This window comes from Phacochoerus africanus, chromosome 2 (assembly GCF_016906955.1).
Source record: "Phacochoerus africanus isolate WHEZ1 chromosome 2, ROS_Pafr_v1, whole genome shotgun sequence".
NCBI lineage: Eukaryota > Metazoa > Chordata > Mammalia > Artiodactyla > Suidae > Phacochoerus > Phacochoerus africanus.
In genome coordinates, this window is record NC_062545.1 from 189,498,113 (window position 1) to 189,513,038 (window position 14,926).

At 38.4% G+C, this 14,926-nt stretch overlaps 1 protein-coding gene across 1 annotated transcript in view; it reads right to left on the minus strand.

Annotated features, from left to right (window-relative positions):
* ARMH4 (armadillo like helical domain containing 4) overlaps positions 1 to 14,926 on the minus strand; it is a 153,357-nt gene that overhangs the window by 97,944 nt on the left and 40,487 nt on the right. The gene's annotated exons all lie outside the window — the stretch shown is intronic.

The window sequence follows — 14,926 nt, forward strand, 5'->3', positions numbered from 1 at the left end:
GAAGTCATTATGTTGGCATGGTTTTCTTTCTATTCTTCCACATCATTGATTAGAACTGACAACAAAGCTAAGTGAGAGGCACAGAAACCCACTCCTGCATCTGTTCTCCTTACACAGGAGGGACCCAGGAAACAGGAAAGCATGACATCAGTGTTTTCAATCTGATTCTAAAGGGGACTGGGAAATGAGAGATCGATCAAGGAGTCAGAAAAGTAACACATGAAAGAAATAGTTACCATTACCATCATCCCAAGAGTTAAGTTCACAAAATATCATCTGTGATGCTTCAAGGGTGTAGCTTTGGGGAACCTATACCGCTTGAAGATCACCAGTTTCTTTGTTTCACTAATTTTAATTTTCTAGGAATACTTAGAGGCCCCACCCTCATCATGAAGGCACCCCTGTAGCCCCCCCAAACAAGAGCCCACAAAATCCACTGGAGATTTTCCCCTTAGTCACTCCCCTTGGCTTTCAATACAGGGTGACTGCAACAGGGCACTCTCCTCGAATGATGGGGAGAAAGGAAGCATGAAAGCTACCCAAGAACTCTGAGACCTCCCTTTTCTGCTTCTAGACAGTAATCTCCACATATATTCCTTTTCGTCTATCATTAACAAGTTTTTTTAACTAAAAAAAATACATATTTCTTCTAATCCTTACTTATATATCCTTTAACTTTGTAGCACTCAATGCCTGTCACTATTCCAAAAATTCAACAAATATTTATTAAGCGTGTAGGTCCAGGCATTAGGGATAGAGCAATAATGTCTCTGCCTTCGTGGAGCTGATATGTCACTCAGGAGACACACAGCAAGCAAACAGACCACTCTATATACAATACCTGACACTCTGATTAAAACTGTTAAGGGGGAGTTCCCATTGTGACTCAGCAGCAATGACCCCAACTAGTATCCATGACAACTTGGGTTCGATCCCTGGCTTTGCTCAGTGGGCTAAGGATTCAGTGTTGCCGTGAGCTGTGGTGTAGGTCACGGACCTGGCTCAGATCCTGAGTTGCTGTGGTTGTGGTGTAGGCCGGAAGCTGCAGCTCCAATTTGACCCCTCGCCTGGGAACTTCCATACGCCACGAGTGCAGCCCTAAAAACAGAAAATAGAAAAAAGAAAAAAAAAAACCATTAGGGAGATAGAAAAAGGCAGGTGCTGCTGCTGTAGATGAAGTCAAGGAAAGTTTTTCTGATAAGGTAAAGTTCCAGCAGAGACCATACCAAAGTAATGAATGGTCTTCTTTAACTTGGGTCATTAAAGATTCCCAGTAGAAGAGAGCAGCGGAACAGCAAGGGCAGATGTCAAAGAAGGGTCAAGAAGACTGGGGGAAAAATGATGATACAGAAGAACTGGACAAAGTGTTAAATGGCCATCTTGGAGAGTGGGCAGGAGAGAGTTCTTGGGGAAAACGTGGAAGGCTCTCCAGACAACCTCATGAGTCCACGTGAGATGTGACATCATAAATTTAAAGTAAGACATGCTAGGACGATCCCGTGCTTTCCTTCAGTCACATTCAGCTGCTTGGGTGCAGGAATTGGTGGAGGGGTGGAATAGGCTGAGGCATTGAACCTGGGCCAAGTTTTTCTAGGAGACTGAACCCGATCAACAGGGCAGGGGTGGAGGTGGGATAGCTGATTGTATATGAAGAGAGTGATTATAAAGATGGACCAGGCAAAGGTAAAAACTCCCAGCAATACAATGAATAAGTTCTGGGGAGCTAATGCGCAGCATGGTGACTAGAACTAACAACACTGTATTGATATTTGAAAGTTATTGAGACAGTGGACTTTTTTTTTAGGGCATATGGAGGTTCCCAGGCTAGGGGTCAAATTGGAGCTATAGCCACTGGCCTATGTCACAGCAATGCCAGATCTGAGCCATATCTGTGACCTATGCCATGGCTCACGGCAACCTGGATCCTTAACCCACTGAGCAAAGCCAGGGGTCAAACCTGTGAGCTCATGGATACTAGTCCAGTTTGTTTCCACTGAGCCAGGGCAGGAACTCTGAGACAATAGATCTTAAATGTTACCACCATACCCAAAAAACTGTAATTATGTAAGGGGATGGAAGTGTTAACTAACCTTACTGTGGTAATCTTTTTGCTGTGTGTGGGCATATCAAATCATCACCTCAGGAGTTCCCACTGTGGCTCAGCGGTAACTAACCCGACTAGTATCCATAATGACTCGGGTTCAATCCCTGGCCTTGCTGAGTGGGTTAAGGATCTGGCATTACTATGAGCTGTGGTGTAGGTGACAGATGCAACTCAGGTCCTGTGTTGCTGTGGCTCTGGTATAGGCTGGCAGCTGCAGCTCTGATTTGACCTTTAGCCTGGAACCTTCCATATGCCATGGGTGTGGCCCTAAAAAGCAAAAAAAAAAAACAAAAAAAAACACCTTGTACATCTTAATCTTACATACATTATATGTCAATAATATCTCAATAAAACTGGAGGGGACAAATGATGGACCAGGGACTCTAGTTAAAGAGAAGTTGAAAAGGAAAGTGGATAGAGAAAGAGTAAAAGGGTCATGGGATTATGGATAAAACTATCAGGGATCATCAAGCTATTTGACAGTTTTGCTTATCTTCCTCCTGTAGAGAGAAATTGGTCACAAGCTAAAAATTGGTCACAGGCTAAAAAGAACATTTCCTCATTTGTAAAATGTCATGAAACTACTTTTAGTTACCTTTCCTCTTCACAAACCTAAGAGGGTGGTACTTGATAGAATATCAGTGACAATAAGATACTGATCCCCTAAGAACGCAAAGCTCTGTGCCCTGAATTTCCAGCTCTCATCACTGAACCACTGTTCTCCAATCCCTACCAACTACCAAGGACAACTTCTTCTTGGTGCTCAATGTGTTCAGGCAGTTCCTCTTCTTCAAAATATAGAGCTAACTCCATGACCCAGCAATCCCTCTCTGGGTATATATATCCATAAGAAAGGAAATCACTATTCTCGAAGAGATTTCTGTATTCCCATGTTTGCAGCAGCATTGTTCACGATTATCAAGGTATGGAAACAACCTAAGTGTCCATCAATGGATGACTAGAGAAAGATGTGCTATATATTTATAAATACATATGGAATATTGTCCATATTGTATACATTTATATTATATTTATAATATATTTATTATAAATATAGATGTAATAAAATACAAATATACATTGGTGTACTATAAATGGAATATTATTTAGCCTTTAAAAAGGAAAGGAATTCCCATCATGGCGAGTGGTTAACGACTCCAACTAGGAACCATGAGCTTGTGTTCAATCCCTGGCCTCACTCAGTGGGTTAAGGATCTGGCATCGCCTTGAGCTGTGGTATAGGCCACAGACATGGCTTGGATCCCGCCTTGCTATGGCTGTGGCGTAGGCAGTGGCTATAGCTCTGATTAGACCCCTAGCCTGGGAAGCACCATATGCCACGGGAAGTGGCCCGAGAAAAGACAAAAAAAAAAGACCAAAAAAAAAAATTGGAGTTCCCGTCATGGCTCAGTGGTTAATGAATCCAGCTAAGAACCATGAGGTTGCAGGTTCCACAGCTGGCCTCACTCAGTGGATTAAGGATCTGGCGTTGCCATGAGCTGTGGTATAGGTCGCAGATGTGGCTTGGATCTGGTGTTGCTGTGGCTGTGGTGTAGGCTGGAGGCTACAGCTCCAATTCGACCCCTAGCCTGGGAATCCCCACATGCCGCAGGTGCGGCCCTAGTAAAGACAGAAAGACAAAAAAACACATAAATAAAAATAAATTAAAAAAGGAAATACTGGAGTTCCCATCATTGCACAGCAGAAACAAATCCGACTAGGAACCATGAGGTTGCCGGTTCTATCCCTGGCCTCGCTCAGTGGGTTAAGGATCCAGCATTACCGTGAGCTGTGGTGTAGGTCACAGATGTGGCTCAGATCCTGAATTGCTGTGGCTCTGGTGTAGGCCCACAGCTGGAACTCCAATTGGACCCCTAGCCTGGGAGCCTCCATATGCCAAGGGTGCGGCCCTAAAAAGATAAAAAGACAAAAGAAAAAAGAAAAGGAAATTCTGGAGTTCCCATCATGGCTCAGCAGTAATGAACCTGACTAGTATCCTTGAGGATATGGGTTTGATCCCTGGCCCCACTCACTCAGTGAGTTAAGGATAGAGTGTTGCTGTGAGCCATGATGTACTTGTCAGGCAACAGCTCCAATGTGGCGTTGCTGTGGCTGTAGTGTATGCCAGCCGCTACAGCTCCAATTTGACCCCTAGCCTGGGAACTTCCATTTGCTGTGGATGCAGCCCTAAAAAAAAAAAATAAAAATAAAATTTTTTAAAAAGTAAATCCTGTCACTTGCAACATAGATGAAAATGGCAGGCATTATGCTAAGTGAAATAAGTCAGACAGAGAAAAACAAATACATGGTATCACTTAGATGTGGAATTTTAAAAAAGTCTACCTTACAGAAACAAAGAATAGAAAAGTGATTGCCAGGGCCTGGGCGGGGGGGCAGGTGAAACAGAGAGAAGTTAGTAAAAGAATACAAACTTTCATTTGTAGAAGTTTAAGGATCTAATGTTTAACATGGTAACTACTGGTGATAACACTATACCGCAAAACTGAAATTTACTATGAGAATAGAACTTAAATGCTCTCACCATAAAAAAAGAAAAAGCTGAAATGATGAATGTGTTCATTAATCTGATGGTGGAAATCCTTTCACAATATATGAATATAAAGTTACCAGGGTATACATATTAAACATCTTACAATTTTCTTTCTTTTCTTCTTCTTCTTTTCTTTTTTTCCTTTTTTGGCTGCCCTGTGGCACGTGGTATTCCTGGGCCGGGGATCATATCTGAGCTGCAGTTGTCACCAAAGCCACAGCTGCAGCAACGCCAGATCCTCAACCCACTGTGCCGGGCCAGGGATCAAACCTGTGTCCCACTGCTCCCAAGACATTGCTGATCTCATTGTGCCACAGCAGGAACTCCTCTTACAATTTTCCTTGTTAATTATAGCTCAACAAAGCTGGGGAGGAATACAGAACTATAACAATGATGAAAGAGACCTTTCAAATCATCTTCCTCTATCCTTTTGTAAGCTGAAGAGAGAGCTGCATCTAAATAAACCTAAGCCAACAAAAAGTTGCTGCCTTCACAACAGGATTTGGAGGACCTTGCTTAGGTCAACATGTTTCATAATCTGTCCCACACTCACCCACCAAGGTAGAGCCTTCCTTCTCCTCCCTGCCCTGAAATGCCCAACATCAGGTGTCTAACTCCAAGTCAGACAAGAAAACCAAGGAATACTCTCTCCAAAATTACCCCATTGAGTAATACACAATTTACAGCACAGGAAAGGAAAGAAAGATCCTGACTGCCATGTGGGTGAAAGAGGAAAGCCTTCTCCTTGTACCACCAACCCTGCCCTTTGTGCCCAACACAAAGGAACTTATAAGGTTTACCAGTTGTCACTTAATACTTGCTCAAGCCTAAGGAGGTAGCTCTAGCAAAAGAAAGTTTCAGAAATTGTGTAAAGAAGACAAGAGGGAGACAAGCCTTACAGGAGTGAGATTTCTCCTTTCATCTAGTCTTATCCCCTCATTATCTTTTTCTGCCAGGGACTTTTCCTCTTTTTTGTGAGGCTGCAATCATTTTGTAGCTGTAAATCATCTTTGGAGAATGTATGTCACATGTTCCCTGCTGCAATTTCCAGTAGAACATGGACTACTATTACAGATTAGTAGCAAAAAAAGTGTCAATCACCTTTCCTAACATTAGCAAAATAATGTATTTTATAGCAGCTTGACCCAGAAAGGTGGAAACTATTGAATAAAGGATAGATAATTTTGTCCTCTGTTGTTATCATCAACAACTAGCCCACTGCTTGGCAATCTATGCTCAGTAATTGCTGGATGGACAGATGGAAGGATGCATGCATGCATGCATGCATGCATAATCAATGACGTAGATATAGGTTTTTCACAACTGGCTGGATCTAAGGAAAGGCAGAGTAACATTTAATAAGCAATTAGTAACACATTCCTCTGACTAACCTTGCAACAAGCACAAACGCAACATGTCAAATAGACAGGTATAAAACAACCCAGTTATATGCATTCCTCTTCCAGTCATTAGAAACCGAAGAGAAATCATTTATGTTTAGTCAGTCTTTCAACAGTTGTACCCAAGAGAAACAATGACATCATGAACACCTCTGAACACAAAGGACAATGACATACAATAAGTGTTCAGCAAATGGAACTATACCAAAAATAATAACACATTCCCTGATTCAAAGAACTGAAACTAAATGAAGAACTCATTCAAATTATTTTAAAGTCCATAAAAGGAATGCCTTTTTTTTTTTTTTGAGGATCTGCTCAAGGTGTCTCTCTGAACTCAGGATGCACAGTCAGGCACCGACTGAGGTTCCTGACCATGGAACTAATGGATTTTTCCACAGTACTCTTACTAAGATCAAATCACTGGCTAGCGTGTCCACTGTCAAGAATTCTGACACCAAGGAGTTCCCGAGTGGTGCAGTGGGTTAAGAAACCAACTGCAGTCACTCAGGTTGCTACGGAGGTGTAAGTTCAATTCCCAGCTTGGTGCAATGGATTAAAGGATCCAGCGTTGCCACAGCTACAGCACAGGTTGAAAGTGCAGCTCAAATTTAATCCCAGGAACTTCTATATGCCGTGGGTGCAGCCATTTTAAAACAAAGAATTCTGACACCTAACAAGAGTGAATAAACTGATTTAGGTGTTGGCCAAAAAGCCCACATATGTGTTTGGACATAACAGAGCTCAGCATGCAACAGGGTCTAGAAGATGCTTCAATTTCTGATTACTGGGCTTGGGGTGAACTGAAACAGTTAAAATTAAAACTGTCAAACATTAAACAGAGCATCCAGGTAACAGGCCACATGGCTAAGAGATGCTTGATGATACTAAGTGGTGTGGCAACAGCTCAAACAGAGAAATGTCCTGTTGCAAGTGGCAAGAATTTAAAAAAAGTATGTCTAGACAGTACCCTCTCTAAACCAGTTTAATCTGTCTGGTCACTCTGACAGCTGCTCCATAACCCATAACAGCACCTTATACTGCTGGGGCTTTTTTTTTTTTTTTTGGAACTCAAAATGCTTTGCAGGCATTAGCCTCCAAAGGGGACATTGCTGGCTAAATAGAGCAAGTTTTATAAGCTCTGTATTACTTGAGCCTACATAGCTGCTGATATAACTGCCTTGGGTGTGCATATATCACAGCAGAGCCTCAAAAGGTTTTATTAAACCCCAAATGTTTGACACTCTAGATAAGGCCTGTTTTCTTTATTTATTGCAAACACATCTGCCTCCAATTACCTAAAATCAAGAGTTTTAATTTTGTTCAGGACCAGGGCCATGATCCTCCCAACAAAATGAACAGAAGACATGGGAGAAAGTTTGTCCCATGGTCCCGGCCAGAATAATCCCATTCTGCTGCAAAGTCTAGTTGCCATTTAAGAAGCAGTTCCCTCCAAAGGTGCTCAGTTTCTCTGAATCCATTTTTATCACAGTTTAGACTTTTTTTTTTTTTTTTTTGTCTTTTTGCTATTTCTTGGGCCGCTCCTGCGGCATATGGAGGTTCCCAGGCTAGGGGTCTAATCAGAGCTGTAGCCACCGGCCTACGCCAGAGCCACAGAAACCTGGGATCCGAGCCTCGTCTGCAACCTACACCACAGGTCACGGCAACGCCGATCGTTAACCTACTGAGCAAGGGCAGGGACCGAACCCTCAACCTCATGGTTCCTAGTCGGATTCGTTAACCACTGCACCACGACGGGAACTCCGGTTTAGACATTTTTAATTGCCAGAAGATAGAAATGTAGCTAGCATTCCCAGAATACTGCTAATGAGTCCAAGGGGACCACTTGGTTGAGAATATGTCATCCCAACATCAGGAGTAGGAAGAAGCCCACCTGTACTACTTGTTCTCCAATGTAACCTGTCTGTCTTTGCCTTAAAGGAAGAGTAGGCTCAGCAATGACTAATCTGAATACTTGTCTTTTGCCTATTTGGTCATTAGTTTTAAGTGCCAAACCTCTCTTTTACTTTCCTTTACAAAGATTAAAATTAAATCTAAGGTACGCAAACTAGGGTATGTGAAAAAGAGGAAGGATACCATGAAAAGAAACCGGGTGAATTTCCTGGGCAGAAGCTAAGCATATGTGAGTCTTTCTCCCACTCCCTTTCTAAAAGGAAAGCCTCTGACATATCCCAGTAGCACGTTTAAAAGAAGAATTGTTTGTTGGCATGTTTTGGAGGGAACCCCTAAATAATATAACCAAGAACCCCTGTAGCAAAATCGTTTTCACACATAAAGAATGACTGAAGTATTAGAGATGGTACTGCTTTTATTTTCCAGATTTATTTTTAACTTTGAGCATCCAATTGGGTGCAAAACTTAAAAGCCAAAGAAGAAAAAAATTAAACTTGTTTTGAGGATATGAAGTAGTTCTCCAGCAGATGGCTCTCTGGGATTGGAAGTGGTTGAGGAACCCCAGGAACTACTGAAATAATGACTAGAAAATTCAGCAGCTCACAATGTTAAGCTGACTTAGAAGTTTGTTACATTGCTTAAATCTTAAATATTTCTGCCAACTAAGTGTTTTTACATTTTTATCATGTAATATTAGATATATATGAGAATATATATAGTATTTATGTTATTAAGCTTAATAATGAAATGAACCCCCAAGAACTCACCATTCAACTAAGGAACTGGAATATTGCTAACATTGTGCCATCTATTTGCATATTCTTCTACCACCTTAACCACCTTCTTCCCTTGAATGTCATAAAAAAATTACTGAATAATGAATCACTTTGCTGTATATCTGAAACACTATAAATTAACTATACCTCAATTTTTTAAAAATGTTCTAGGACAACAATAAAAAGAAGAAGGGAGTTCCTGTCATGGCTCAGTGGTTAACAAACCCAATTGGTATCCATGAGGTCTCAAGTTAAATCCCTGGCCTCACTCAGTGGGTTCAGGATCTACCATTGCCATGAGCTGTGGTGTAGGTCACAAACATGGCTTGGATCCTGCGTTGCTATGGCTGTGGCATAGGCTAGCGGCTACAGCTCTGATTCAACCCTTAGCCTGGGAACCTCCATATGACACAGGTGTGGCCCTAAAAAGACCAAAAAAAAAAAAAAGAAGCAACAGCATTTAATGGTGAAAAAAAAATGACTGCATGTTAGATTCTGGGACTTTTTTTTCCACTCAAAATTGTGATTTTAAGTTTTACATATTTAACTAAGTACTGGTTAATATCACTGATTTATGGCATTCCATTTTGTAAGTCTATCACAATTTATTTAGCCTCAGGTGAATAAACTTCTGGGTCACCTAGTTGTTGCCAATCTTTTTGCTGTTATATATGGGACCCTTAGGAACAGTACTGTATGATCACTAGTGTATCTATTCAATGGTTTCTCTAGAGCATTTTCCTAAAAGTACAGTTGCTCAGTCAAAAGGAATAGAAAGGTTCAACATTCCAAATAATGTCTAGATGTATCTCCTTAGCCCCATATCATCTCCAGTCCTTGGCATTGTCAAAGGTTTTTTTTTTTTTTTAATCCAGTATGTATAAAATGATACATCACTGTAGAAGTAATTTGCATTTTCCCAATTATTTATGAGGTTGTGTATCTTATCATAAGTTTGAGTATCTCTGTGAAATGCCTATTCACATGTTTTCTCCTTTTTCTTTTGGGTTGTCTCTCATTTCCTGTTTTTTTGGAGTTCTTTCTATTCTGGACACCACCCTTTATCAGTTATATGAATTATAAATACCTTCCCTAGTTTTAGAAGCTGTACATTCTAATATTTTATGAAAGTATTTCACTTTTGGAGTTCCCATTGTGGCTCAGCGGGTTAAGAACCCGACTAGTATCCATGAGGATGCAGGTTCCATCACTGGCCTCGCTCAGTGGGATCCAGCGGTGCCATGAGCTGTGGTATAGGCCACAGACACAGCTCAGATCCCACCTTCCTACAGCTGCAGCTCCAATTTGAATCTTGGCCTGGGAATTTCCATATGCTGCAGGTGCAGTCCTTTTTAAAAAAGCAAAAAAAAAAAAAAAAGTTTTCAGTTTTAAAATTTATCAATATTTTCCTTTATGGTTAGCAATTTTGTGTCATGACTTAAAAAATCCTTCTGTATCATTAGTTCAGAAAGATATTCTATAATTTTCTCAAATTTCTGTTTCATCTTTCACATCCGTTTTCAAACCACATGGAATTGGTTTTTATGTATCAGGTTCCATTCAATCTGGTTTGATTTTTTTCCATATGAACAACCAATTGTTCCAGAACAGTTATGAAAAAAAATTTTTGGAATTCCTGCAGTGGTGTACGGTGTTAAACCAACTGCAGCACCTGGGGTCACTGCTGGGGCATGAGTTCCACCCCAGGCCCTGTTCAGTGGGCTAAAGGATCTAGTGTTATGGCAGCTGCAGTATAGGGTGCAGCTGAGGCTCTGATTCAGTCCCTGACCCAGAAACTTCCATGTGCCATGTGTGCAGCAAAAAAAAAAAAAAAAAAAAAAAATGCTTTCCCCACTGCTCTGTAGTGCCATCACTATCCTATATTAAAAGCCCCTACAAGAGTGTGTCTATTTCAATGCTCTCTATTCTGGTCCACTAGTTATTTTAATTATTCCTGCCCATGATCACATTATCATACAGAAAGTTATGATAAGAGATTTATAAGTCTTCTTATCTGGTAGAGCAAGGGTCTGCCTCCTCCAGTTTATTTCTCTTCTTTATTGGTGCACTGGTGATTACTTTTGGGGCTTTTGTTCTTCCATATAAATTTTACAAAAAGTTAATCAATTATCATGGATTAATGGAATGGAAAAATAAAATAATGAAACATTTTTATTACTTCATTCTTTATATTTTCTTTGGGGTTCTTTGGTTTTTATACTTTAAGATAGAGGCTGCTTGGGTCGTTAATTTTCAGACTTTCTTCTTTTCTAATAGAAGCTTTAAAGGCTAAATAGTTACCTTTAAATATCCTTTTACATTCATCTTCCAAGTTTTTATATAGTATTTTACAAGGATTAAGTTCTAATTATTTTTATTTTCTATTCTAAATTTTTTCTTTGATCTATAAGTTATTTAGAAGTGTTTTTTTTTTTCATTTGCAAAGATATGGGGCAATTTATCTTTTTATTTTAAATGTCTAACTAAATTAAACAGACATCAGGGAATTGGCCTGCATGGTATCAATCCTTTGAAATCTGTCAAGATTGTTTTATGGACTAGAACCTGGTCAGTGTTTATAAATATTTCATGTGTGTTTTAAGAAAATATGTATTCTCTAATAGTTTGGTACAGTATTTTTTTATATGTCCATTAGTGCAATATGTCTTAAATTTTTTTTGTTTGAAAATTTTAGCAAATTGAAACCTATACGCAAGAAGGATGATACAGTTGGGCTTATCCCCAAAACACAAATTTGTCTTAGCATTCAAAAATCAATCAGTATAATTCACCATATTAACAGAAAAACCATATCATCACCTCAATAGGATCAGAAACATAGATTCAGAAAAAGCATTTGACAAAATCCAATATCCATTAATAAACAAAAAACAAACAAAAAAAAGTTTCAGCATTACCAAAACCAGACAAATACACCACCAAAAAAGAAAACTATCTTGGATGAATATAAACATAAAAATTCTCAACAAAATTTCAGCAAACTGAATCCAACAACACATAAAAAAAAAGATCACACACTATGACCAAGTGGAATTCATCCCAAGTTCACGAGGATGGTTCAACATACACAAGTCAACATCACACACCACATTAACAAAAGAAAAGTCAAAAACTACATGATTATCTCAATAAATACAGAAAAAGCATTGACAAAATTCAACATCCATTCATGATAAAAACTCAAATCAAAGTAGGTATAGAAGGAATATATCTCAACATAATAAAAGTCATTTATGACAAACCCACAGCCAATATAATACTCAATGGAGAAAAGCTGAAAGCCTTCCTGCTAAAATCTGAAACAAGACAAGGATGCCCACTCCCACCACTTATATTCAGCATAGTATTGGAAGTCCTGATTGGAAGCAATAAGACAAACAAAAGAAAAAAAAGGTATCCAAATTGGAAGAGAAGAGGCAAAATTGTCACTATATGCAGATGACATGATACTATATATAGAAAACCCTAAGAACTCCACTCAAAAAGTAAACAATCTCATAAATACATTCAGCAAAGTAGCAGGATACAAGAATAACATTCAGAAATCAGTTGCTCTTCTATATACCAAAAATGAAATGTCAGAAAAGGAATATAAAAATACAACACCTTTTAAAAATCACCCCCCCCCAAAAAAAAACTAGGAATAAACCTGACCAAGGAGTTAAAGGCTTATCTGCTGAGAACTATAAAACATTTATCAAGGAAATTAAAGAGGAATCAAAGAAATGGAAAGATATCCCATGCTCTTGGATTAGAAAAATTAATATTGTTTTAATGGATCTTGGATTGGAAAAATTAATATTGTTTTAATGGCTATACTACCCAAAGTACGCTACAAATCAAATACAATCCCTATCAAATTACCCATGACATTTTTCACAGAACTAGAACAAATAATCCAAAAGTTTATATGGAACCATAAAAGACCCAGAATTGCCAAAGCAATCTTGAAGGGAAAAAAAAAAAAAAAACAATCAGGAGGCATAACTCTTCCAGACTTCAGACGATATTACGATGCTACTATAATCAAAACAGTATGGTACTGGTACAAAAACAGACATACAGATCAATGGAACAGAATAGAGAGCCCAGAAACAAACCCACACATCTACAGTCAGTTAATCCGCAACAAAGGAGGCAAGAATATAAAATTGAAGATAAATATATAATTTATGTGTGGAATCTAATTTTTTAAACGATATAAAATAATATTTAAAAAATGGAAACAAACTCACAGATTTCAAAATCAGTCTCATGGTTACCACAGGTGAAACTTTGGGAGACGAAAGAATGGGAGGGTGATTATAACATATACATACTAATATATAAGAGAGTGATGATTAAAGAGAACGTACTGTATATCATAGAAAATTTTACTCAATAGTTTGTCATAACCTATATGAGAAAAAAGAATGGATATATTTTAATGTATAACTGATTCACTTTGCTGTACACCTGAAACTAATACAACATTGTAAATCAACAATACTCCAATAAAATTAACTTTAAAAAAAATAAAAAAGAATGTAAAATAGGAAAAAGACAGTCTCTTCAGCAAGTGGTCCTGGCAAGACTGGACAGCTGCATGAAAATCAATGAAACTAGAACACACCCTCACACCATACACAAAAATAAACTTAAAATAGCTTAAAGACCTAAATATAAGAATGACACCATAAAACCTGACTTAAACATAGGAATGACACCATAAAACCCCTAGAAGAGAACAGAGGCAAAACATTCTCTGACATAAACCATACAAATGTTTTCTCTAGGTCAGTCTCCCAAGGCAACAGAAATAAAAACAAAAGTAAACAAATGGGACCTAATCAAACTTACAAGCTTTTGCACAGCAAAGGAAATCATAAACAAAATGAAAAGACAATTTACAGAATGCAAATGATGCAGTCAACAAGGGCTTAATCTCCAAAATATAAAAACGACTCATACAACTCAACAAATAAAAGCAAACAGCCCAATCAAAAAATGTGCAGAAAACCTAAATAGATGTTTATTTCTCCAAAGGAAGTAACATTGCTCAACATTGCTAATTATTACAGAAATGCAAATCAAAACTACAATGAGGCAGTATTTCACACCAGTCAGAATGGCCATCATTAAAAAATCTACAAACAACAAATGTCAGGGAAGGTGTGGAGAAAGGTGGGAATATATGCTGGTACAATCCACTATGGAGAACAGTATGGAGGTTCCTCAGAAAACTAAAAGTAAAATTAGCATATGATCCAGCAATCCCACTTCTGGGCATATAGGCAGACAAAACTATAATTTAAAAGATACATGCATCCCTATGTTCACTGCACCACTGTTCACAACAGCCAAGACATGGAAATAACCTAAATGTTCATCAACAGAGGAATGGATTAAGAAGATGTGGTACATATATATAAGGGAATACTACTCAGCCATTAAAAAGAATGAAATAATGCCATTAGCAGTAACATGGATGCAACTAGAAATTCTCATACTAAGTGAAGCAGTTAGAAAGAGAAAGACAAATACTATATCACCTACATGTGTAATCTAAAATATGGCATAAATGAACCTATTTACAAAACAGAAACAGACTCACAGACATAGAAAACAGACTTGTGGTTGCCATGGGGGGGGTGCGAATGGGATGGACTGAGAGTTTGGGTTAGTAGATGCAAGCTATTACATTTAGAATGGCTAAATGACAAGGTCCTACTGTATAGCACAGGAAACTGTATCCAATCTCCTGGGATAGACTATGATAAAAAAGAATATTTTTAAAAAGAGTATGTGTGTGTGTGTATGTTTATATATAACCGAGTCACTTTGCTATACAGCAGAAATTGGCACAACATTATAAATCAACAATATATTTTTAAATTTTTTTAAAAGATTCAAGCAAATTTTCCTAGAAGGCAATTTCCTCAACTTGACAAAGAACATCTACAGAAAACACACAGCTAATACCATATTTATTTCCCCTGTATATATTGTCATTATTAACATATTTGAATTTCTTTATTTGTCCCATTTTTTCTATGCTATCTTCTTGTGGTCTCACTTGCTATCTCTTAGTGTTCACTCTGCATAATATATAATGTCTTCCAGTTCACTAACTCTCTTATTGCATATTTAATCAGTTAATTACTGATGGCTTTCCCCCAAC